Source organism: Pyxicephalus adspersus, chromosome 7 (assembly GCF_032062135.1).
Source record: "Pyxicephalus adspersus chromosome 7, UCB_Pads_2.0, whole genome shotgun sequence".
Lineage (NCBI taxonomy): Eukaryota > Metazoa > Chordata > Amphibia > Anura > Pyxicephalidae > Pyxicephalus > Pyxicephalus adspersus.
Genome location: NC_092864.1, coordinates 1,618,309 through 1,629,056, shown reverse-complemented (window position 1 = coordinate 1,629,056; position 10,748 = coordinate 1,618,309). Strand labels below are relative to the sequence as shown.

Sequence of the window (10,748 nt, the reverse complement as noted above, 5' to 3'; positions counted from 1 at the left end):
GACTCGGGAGGGGAAATCTCCAAAGCTCTCTTCAGCCCGTATAGGAGGGACTGATTGCAGGAAAGCAGTTGGACATTTGTCTGAGAATTCCAATAGCTTGACTTTATGCTTTGCAGAAAATCATCCTTCTTGTTGCTGATAATCTCACTTGTGTCTGAAGAGAAAGCAGTTTATTTATATATATATATATATATATATATGCCCTATATTTATATATATATATATATATATATATGACATATATATATGACATATATATATATATATATATATATATATTTATATCACAGACATTAGGTATTGATGGAGAGATATCACCAAACAGAAAGAACAGACTGATAATTCAACAACTAAAGAACTTATTTTATATTTACCTGAATTGTCCAGTGTTATCAAGGTATATTGTCGGGTAACACGGGGAAATCTTGAAGATAAATGATTCAGGACTTTTTCCAGGTATAATGGAAAACCCAAAAGGTTAATGTGTTTCTCCGCTAACACAGTAAAGGAGGTCCCCTCTGTAACACAAATATTATTGTGAAAATAGCTTCCATTGGCCTCCATCGGCAAAGATTTCTTCTATCAGTGTGATGGTGGATATCATATTTTGTAGTTCCACATCTACACGCTGCTGGGATGAAACTCTTTGTTGATGGAAATTTCAAGACACATGGCAATACTTCTTATGATTACAAATAAAAATGTTCAGTCCAGGAAGTTCAATAAATAAGTGAAATGTACCTTTGTAGATACTGGTTCTTGTGACAGAACATGTCTGTGTAAGACCAAGGGTGGTCAGATGTCAGTAAGAGGTCCCTGCTAAACTGCCCACCAATGTAAGAGGTCCCTTCTACCCTGCTTACCAATGTAGGGATCCCTTCTACCCTGCTCACCACCAATGTAAGGAGTCCCTTCTATCCTGATCACCAATATAAGGGGTTCCTTCTACCCTGTCCACCAATGAAAGGGGTCAGCACCACACCTAACATACATATAGAGCCAGTTATACCTGACTGGATGTCCGCAGTTGGATATAAAGTCTCAGCAGCAGCACTTGTAGAAATTGTTGTACTGAATTCCAGTGTAGAAATTGGTGGGATGGGGAAGGTTCCATCCCCTGAAATGACATTGCGAATGCAGTCAGTGTAACATTTTAAAAACTGTATTCAATAGAAAATCAATTCTGTTATCAATGTAACAATCTTTCATTCTGTATTTGTGATGCCAAAAATGGCTTTTTCTATTGTGTTTTATCTCATGAAACCAGAAATACGTACACAAATATAAATCACTCACCAAGGTCATTTCTACCCAGACCACCAAAGTAAGGGGTCCCTTTTACCCTGACCAACAATATAAGGGGTCATTTCAACGTTAACCGCCAATTTAGGTGGTCCCTTCTACCCTGCTCACCAATGCAAGGGGTTTCTTTTACCCTGATCACCAATATAAGGGGTCCCTACAAACCTGACCAACAATATAAGGGGTCATTTCTACCCTGACCAGTAATGTAAGGGGTTCCTTTAACAATAACTACCAATGTAAGGGGTCATTTCTACCTTGACCACCAATATAATAGACCCCTTCTACCCTGCTCCCCAATGCAGGAGGTCCCTTCTACCCTCATCATCAATGTAAGGGGTCCTTTCCACCCTGATCACCAATGTAAGGGGTCGCTTCTACCCTGACCACCAATGCAAGGTGTCCACACCAAATCTAACATTCATGTAGAGCCAGTAATACCTGACTGGATGTCCGTAGTGAGATATAAAGTCTCAGAAGCCGGACTTGTGGAAATGTAGTTTTGTGGGTTTGTAGAGCTGATGGTGATCTCTGAGAAAGCAAAAAACAATAAAATCATAAAACCCAAAAAAGGCAAATTCACTACACAGCTACAAAAAATAAAAAAAACAACAAAAAAAAAAACGTATCAAGGTTTGAAGAGCTGATACTGGTTTTTAGGGATCAAAAGGATAGATCAGTCAAATGATCCAGAACAAATGAGGTGAAATGATCAGGAACCCTTCTACACATACCAATTAAAGGGGTCCCTTCTACCCTGACTAGTAATGTGAGGAGTCCCTTCTACACTGACTACCAATCTAAGGGGTCATTTCTACCCTGACCACCAATGTAAGAGGTCCCTTCTACCCTGCTCAATAATGTAAAGGGTCCCTTCCACCTTGAGCACCAATGTAAGCTGACCCTTCTACTCTGACGAGTAATGTAAGGGGTCCCTTCTACACTGACTACCCATTTAAGGGGTCATTTCTGCCCAGATCACCAATGTAAGGGGTCCCTTCTACCCTGACCCACAATATAAGGGGTCATTTCTAAATTGACCACCAATGTAAGAGGTCCCTTCTACTCTGCTCACCAATGTAAGATGTCCCTTTTACCCTGATCGCCAATGTAAGGGGTCCCTTCCAAACCAATCACCAATTTAAGGTGTCACTTCTACAATGACCACCAATGTAAAGCATCTCTCCTACCCTCATCACCACTGTAAGGGTTCCCTTCTACCCGTGATCACCAATGTAAGGGGTCCCTTCTAAACCGATCACCAATGTAAGGGGTCCCTTCTAAACCGATCACCAATTTAAGGTGTCACTTCTACAATGACCACCAATGTAAAGCGTCTCTCCTACCCTCATCACCAATGTAAGGGGTCCCTTCTGCCCTGACCACCAATGCAAGGGGTCACCCCCACACCTAACATATAAAAAAAACCTATCGTATAATTTAAAAAGGCAATTTCAATAGACAGCTTTGAAAGAACAAAAAACAAAAACTTACCAAGGTTTGAAGAGCTGCTACTGGTTTCTAGGGATGAAAGGAATAGATCAGTCAAATGTTCCAGAACATATGAGGTGAAATGATCAGGATCCCTTCTACGCATACCAATGTAAGGGGTCCCTTCTACCCTGACCAGTAATGTTAGAGGTCCCTTCTACACTGACTTCCAATGTAAGGGGTCATTTCTACCCTGATCACCAATGTACAGTCAATTGATCAGGAATAAATGAGGTGAAATGATTAGGATCCCTTCTACACATAACAATGTAAGGAGTGATTTCTACCCTGACCACCAATGTAAGAGGTCCCGTCTACCCTGTTTACCAATGTGAGGGGTCTCTTTCACCCTGACCAGTAATATAAGGGGTCCCTTCTATACGGACTACCAATATAAGGGGTCATTTCTACCCTGACTACACTGATCACCAATGTAAGGGGTCCCTTCTACCCTGACCACTAATGTAAGGGGTTCCTTCTACAATGACCACAAATTTAAGAGGTCCCTTATACCCTGACCACCAATGCAAGGGGTCACCCCCACAGCTAACATACATGTAGAGTCTGTTACATCTGTTTGGATGTCAGTCGTGAGATACAAAGTCTCAGAAGCCATAATAGTAGAAATTGTTGAAGTAAAATCAGCTGCAGGTGTGTTCCTCATACTGCTCATGTGCAGCTCAGGTTTTGGCCTGAGACCCAGAGCGAAAACCAGGTACACCTAAATATGTCAGAGGGTGTAAGAAGTGCATACATGGAATATGACTACTATACTGGTTGTGGCGCCCATGCCCAGGTGCAACTGGGAAGATCCAAGAGGAAGAGTGGGAAAATACAAAAATAATATCTCCACTGGCAGAGCCGAGAGAGGGGCCAAAGGGCCACAGTTTAAGACATAGTTAGAATTATATGTGCCCTATAAAGTCATTACTGTAGTAGGATAAGTCCCAGCGATCAAAAAAGGATTAGTGAAGATTCAATGTTCTAGGCCAAGGGAAGAAAGGAACCTATTACAGGAAAGGCTCCCAGCTTAGTGTTGAGAGGAGCATAAGAGAAACGTTAGGTCTTAGAAACTGATGGAAATTGTAAAAGTGACCAAATGTGGAAGTACCTGATGAGTAACCTGGTCAGCCACCAAAGGGAAATGGTGAGGAACACTAGACAGTGGATAGAGCGCCATTTTACAGGACGATGTCGGCTCTACCACTGATAACCTAGAGGCTTCTGTGCATCGCTTCTGCCAGTGTGTTCACAAATATAATTTATCACTACGTGCAGTGATGTTTCCAATCCGGAAGGAAGGTGCAGGTATTTAATAGAAAATCAGTTAAGTTATTTTAATTTAAGAATCTTTAATTCTGTTTTTGTGCTCAGTGATACCAGTCGTATCTCATTCTGATTTATTTTGTGTTCCTGCTCATGCACAGCTCAGCTTGAGACCCGGAGCGAACTGTCAGGATGGAGGGATTATTGGAGAAGGAACATCTCCTGTCCCTTTCTGTAACAATGAGCGGCCTGATTGTGGATAAGCAAAAATTTATTAACTTTATTTCCTCTTTAATAAATCTGTGCCGGTGCTGATTTTCTATACCAAGATAAAACACCAGAAAGATGCCCTTTAAATAAAACACTCAGCAGGGTTTGTAAAGATTCTGGGGGTCTCTGGGAAATCAAAGAACACATCGGTCATATAATCCAAAAAAATGTATTATACTGGCTACAAAAATAAAACTTACCAAGCTCTATGGGGCTGCTGGTGGCCCCTGGAAAGAAAAAAAAATAAATGTTATTATATTCCAAAATAAATTTTATTTATTCCAACCAGGGTTCATAGCATTGTTTGGGGTCCATCAGCAATGTAGCAATATTGAACTGATCTACGGTTAGGAAGTCGCTTCTACACTGACCATGTAAAGGGTCCATTTTACAATGATTATATATGTAGAGTCAGGTATACCCTTTTGATTGTCCGTAGCGGTTAGGAAGTCGCTTCTACACTGACCATGTAAAGGGTCCATTTTACAATGATTATATATGTAGAGTCAGGTATACCCTTTTGATTGTCCGTAGCGGGATACAAAGTCTCAGAAGCCAAACTAGTAGACATTGTTGTAGTAGAATCCGTTGAAATCGTGGAGATGGAGCTTGTCTCATCATCTGAAATGACATTGTAAATGCAGTCAGTCTAACATTTTATAAACTGCGTTCTATAGAAAACCAATTGTTACTTTCATTCTTACATATTGCATAAACACCAGAAAGCACATAATACATAATACTAATATAAAACACCTACCAGGGTTTGTAGAGCTGCTGGTGGTCTCTGAAAAGTCAAAGAACAGATTCATGATATAACACAGGGAAGTAATTTCATTATACCAGCTATATATAATGGTCTATAGCAGTGTTTTTCAACTGCTGTTCCCCGGCACACTAGTGTGCCTTGAGAGATCTTCGGGTGCACCGTGGGAAATTATCAGTGATGTATAGTGATAGGCAGAACCAAAATAAACTCTTCCACTAGATGGCAGCAGGTAGCTAATTTACGTGTCTGACTTTTTGGTGGTGTTCCGTGTGCCGCGACTAAGAAAGGTTGGGAAACACTGGTCTATAGGGCCACTTGTGGTCTTTGGGAAAGCAAAGAGCAGATCAGTCAGACCATCAAAAACAATTTCATTATAGCAGCTGAAATAAAGCACACTTACCCAAATTTATGGAGCTGCTGGTGGCCTCTGGAAAGAAATAAAATGTAATGTCAGTCAAATGTCATTCAAATTATCTGGAACAAATGAGGTGAAATGATCAGGATCCCTTCTACACATCCAATGTAAGGGGCCCCTTCTACACTGACTACCAATATAAAGGGTTACTTCTACACTGACTAACAATGTAAGAGTCACTTCTAAACATTCCAATATAAGGGGTCACTTCTACCCTGACCACCAATGTAGGGGGTAACTTGTACACTGACCATCAATGTAAGGGGCCCCTCCTACACTGACTACCTATGTAAGGGATCCCTTTTACACATACCAATTTAAGGGGTCCCTTTTACACTGACTACCAATGTAAAGGGTCACTTCTACCCTGACTAGCAATGTAAAGGGTCACTTCTACACTGACTACCAATGTAAGGGATTCCTTCTCCACTGACTTTGATGCAAGGGGTCCCTTCACACTGACCACCAATGACCTTTTACACTGACTACCAATGTAAAGGGTCACTTCTACCCTGACTAGCAATGTAAAGGGTCACTTCTACACTGACTACCAATGTAAGGGATTCCTTCTCCACTGACTTTGATGCAAGGGGTCCCTTCACACTGACCACCAATGAAGTGGGTCACTTCTACCCTAACCAGCAATGTAAGGGGTCACGTCTACACTGACTACCAATGTAAGGGGTCATTTGAACACTGATCATAAATGTAAGGGGTCCCTTCTACCCTGACCAGTAATGTAAGGGATCACTTCTACCCTGACCACCAATGTAAGGGATCCCTTCTTCTCTGACTTCTGATGTAAGGGGTCCTTTCACACTGACCACCAATGAAGGGGTCACTTCTACCCTGACCAGCAATGTAAGGGGTCAGTTCTACACTGTCTACCAATGTAAGGGGTCACATCTACCCTGACAACCAATGTGAGGGGTAACTTGTATACTGCCCACCAATGTAAGGGGTCCTTTCTACACTGACTACCAATGTAATAGATTACTTCTACATTGGCCAGCAATGTAAGGGGTCACTTCTAAACATACCAATGTAAGGGGTAAGTTCTACACTGACTACCAATGTAAGGGTTCACATCTACCCTGACAACCAATGTGAGGGGTAACGTGCATAATGCCCACTAATGTAAGGGGTTCTTTCTACACTGACTACCAATGTAATAGATTACTTCATCATTGGCCAGCAATGTAAGGGGTCACTTCTAAACATAGCAATGTAGGGGGTAAGTTCTACACTGACTACCAATGTAAGGGGTCTACACTCAGTTTTCTGGACAGCACCACCATTTTCAGTGTTTCTTTTCTGCTATTACTGACAATATTTTACAATAATATTGATATTGTAGACATACATTGATACATAAGATATTGATCATATACATTTATCATGAGGTGAGGTATAATGTAAGTGGGCATTTTCTGAGATCCATAGAAAATCATGTCTGTTTCTGCTAGAAGTCAGTGGCAGCTCAGTCTGCAAGGAAACAATGATGATTCATAACAATCCGTGAGCAGATCAAGACATTCTCACCACAAACCTAAGATCATGTTCTTCATGGTGTCACAAAACAAGCAATGGGAAAGGACAGGGTGCAAAGCTCAGGTTTCATTTACTATATCAGACTACAGCCCCCTTCCCCCCACATGTCCTTACACTTCGGGTTGGGCAATTGACTCCTTTATTGGCACATAAATATCATTTCTACTTGCATGGGGTGTCAGGGGGCAAATGATTGATTTTTAAACAAATAAACGATTGATTGAGTGCTGTCAGTAGTCTGGTGACCTTGGATTTTTTATGTGGATAACCTTTAAATAGTTTATTCTTTTATTTTTTGCCCAACCTTTTTATTTTTTTCAGATTTTAGTTTTTGGTTTTTATTATTTCGTTTATTATGATCGAGTCCTAATAGAGAAGTCCATTATTTATCTAAGGAAATAATACATGAAATGGTTATATATCCATGATATCTGTACAGGTAGGTACTGGGTACTGATGATTGGATTAGTTGGATCTGCCACGTGGTGGGCAACACACTGATTACTAAATCGCAAGCAGCATTGCTATGTGACTATTCCACCATCTGTGCTAAAAACGCTGATTTTGAAAAAAGTTTGCAATCTTTTTACATTTTGATGGCTTTTTATATTTTCTTTATAAGAAAACTCACTAAATCAATGCTCGGCACGGCAGAGATTTCCTATAGCAGAAAACACTTCTTTGGTATGATGTCCATCTGAAATCCTATAAACCAGATTGACTACTTGTCAGGGAACAATGGGTGAGGCCAGGCAGCTCAATTCTGTGAATTCTTTGATTGTTTTCATTGTAACTGACAGAAGAAATGCGGCCATTGTGCTTGGGGTATGTGGTGTATACCGCTCACTACAAAGTACAGGGGGCTGGGGTATGTGGTGTATACCACTCCCTACAAAGTACAGGGGGCTGGGGTATGTGGTGTATACCAATATATAGAGTACAGGGGGCTGGGGTATGTGGTGTATGCCACCCCCTACAGAGTAGAGGGATCTGGCGTATGTGGTGTATACCGCTGCCTACAGACTACAGGGATCTGGGGTATGTGGTGTATACCGCTGCCTACAGAGTAAAGGGGGCTGGGCTGGGGAATGTTGTGTATACCAATACTTACAGAGTACAGTGATCAGGGGTATGTGGTGTATACCGTTGCCTACAGAGTACAGGGGGCTGGGGTATGTGGTGTATGCCAATACTAACAGAGTACTGTGGTTTTTGGGGTATGTGGTGTATACCAATAATTACAGAGTACAGGTATCTGGCGTATGTGGTGTATACCGCTGCCTACAGAGTACAGAGTACAGGGGGCTGGGGTATGTGGTGTGTGCCGCTGCCTACAGAGTGCAGGGGGCTGGGGTATGAGGTGTATACCACACCCTACAGAGTACAGGGATCTAGGGTACGTGGTGTATACCACACCCTACAGAGTACAGGGATCTGGGGTATGTGGTGTATACCACTGCCTACAGAGTACAGGGGGCTGGGGTATGTAGTATTTACCGCTGCCTACAGAGTACAGGGGGCTGGGGTATGTGGTGTATGCCGCTGCCTACAGAGTGCAAGGATCTGGGGTATGTGGTGTAAACTGCTGCCTACAGAATACAGGGGGCTGGTGTATGTGGTGTATACCACAGTCTATAGAATATACCAGTCAAGGGTATTTGGTGTGTGTAATATTGAACAGCAGGGTATTTGATATATTGTACAGTGTGCAGTCTATAGGGTATAGGGTGTGATTTATAGCACAGCAATGCAGGATAGAGAATACAGTGGTCTAGGGTATATAGAATAGTTTTGCAGCTGTATGGTGATTGTGTTGTATTATTCTGTGTAAAGCACAGCACAGTATCATTGTTCAGGAAAGCAATAACGTAGATACAAACAAATAAAAGAAATGATCCCACTACAATTTAACACGCCAACCTTTACCTGTTTATTCTGGTATGGGGTCCTTGGGTTTATTACAATAAAAGATCCCACTTGATCATTGATAATAATTCATTATAATAATCATTCTCTGGATTGGTGGACAGGATCAATGTGATATATGACTGACATAACATAAAGCTTCATGGTACAGATTGGCAGATATGTTGGATTTGGCAGGATTGTGCAGACGTTTTCTATTCACAATCCCCCAGCCTATGTAATGTACAGAGCGCAGGGGCCTGATGAACATACAACACATCACACACATGTTATTCTTGGATCTACTCACGTGTCCTTCCATAAGAGGCACATAGGAGGACCAGAAAGAGGACAAGACATGGTGGGCCTCTCATTCTCGAAACTTTGTGGTCTCCTTCATGAACACAAACCGCTTCCAAGGTTGTCTGGTCACAAACACATTGTGAGGCTTATCTCTCTGTGAGGGACATTCCTGACATGACTCGTCTTACTGCTTGTCAGGACATTTTTGGGCTTTCTAAATTTTCTGTTTTCAGCACAGCAAAAATGTGGTCAGTCCTGTCGGGAGGATTGTCACCTGATCTGTCCTGGGGACATAAATTTGGGTAAATGGCGGCATGTACAGTGCATGACGGAGTGTGATCGGCAGGGTATTAATGACTTTTTACTTTTACACCCTGGTTAGGTATACCCCATGACTTTCCATGCAGGAAATCTCCCTAAATTTAGAGGGAATCCTCATCACAGGTACTGAAAGTGTTTTTGCTACATAATTGCTCCAGTGAACATTCAGATTTCTAGATTTCCAGAGGTGAACAGCAATGGCAAAATTGTTACATAATAGATGAACCAGGATTAATTGGACTCCTGACCTAAAGTAAAGAGGGGGGCATCTGACACAAGGAGCCCCGGTAGTAGATAGGAGCTTTGGGAGGCTTTACAGAAAAGTCAACACAGTTTCCAGCATGTTTGTTGTATTGTGTGTTGTTTATCTCGGTTTTATGTATTTTATCTATTGAACTTTGCAATATGACCCATAAAACATAATAATAAAAGAAGCAGATAAATCCAGACAGTAAAATGAAAGAACATACTATAACTATGTGTCTTCAAAAAGTTTCCCCACTTTTATATTTTCATTGGAAATGTTGAGTGTGGTAGTAGTAATTGGTGTCTGGGAGGGTCATGTGACCAGTCTAGCCTGCTGACCTTGCAGTTTATTATAGGAGTTGTCTCATTGTTGTGAAGATGGCGGCAAAACTTTAAATTGCACCAAAGAGGAACACCTGTCATACACTTTTTATGAGCAGAAGGTGTGCTGGGAGCATCAATTCACCTCCACGTTGTGCTCAATATGGGGATTCACTCGTCTATGAATAGACTGAAATATTGGAGAATGGCTGTACAAGTGTAATGAATGCAAAGAGCTCCAGCTACAGCCATGACTATGAGAAATAGAGAAAGAATGTCTAATTCTGTAGGATCATGGTGGAAATCAAGCTGTTTGTGGTCACAGCCCAGACGTAGATTCTTCATGAGGATACGTAAGAGATTTACACCAATCATATGGAGGTTACAATTGCACCTGCACATTTTGCTTTGCCCCGGAGTTCTCTCACAGTTGGCTGTTTCAATTCCAAGCTCAATTCTTGATGAAAGCTTGCCAAAATGTAATTCTTACTGGACATTTATTTTTCACCACCCATCATGCTTCATTCCTAGATATTCCATATTGTAACAGAAATAATGGTCAGCCCAACCAAGAATTATATTTAGAGT

The 10,748-nt window shown here is 41.5% G+C and overlaps 1 long non-coding RNA gene across 1 annotated transcript; it reads right to left on the bottom strand.

Moving 5' to 3' along the window:
• Positions 1–4,844: 4,844 nt before the first annotated feature.
• On the bottom strand, positions 4,845–10,601 carry LOC140334798 (uncharacterized). The gene is made up of 4 exons (XR_011921618.1): positions 9,280–10,601; positions 5,499–5,525; positions 5,090–5,116; positions 4,845–4,950 (listed from the first exon to the last, which is right to left on the bottom strand). It is a non-coding gene; the product is annotated as an uncharacterized lncRNA (long non-coding RNA).
• Between the last annotated feature and the right edge of the window lie 147 nt (positions 10,602–10,748).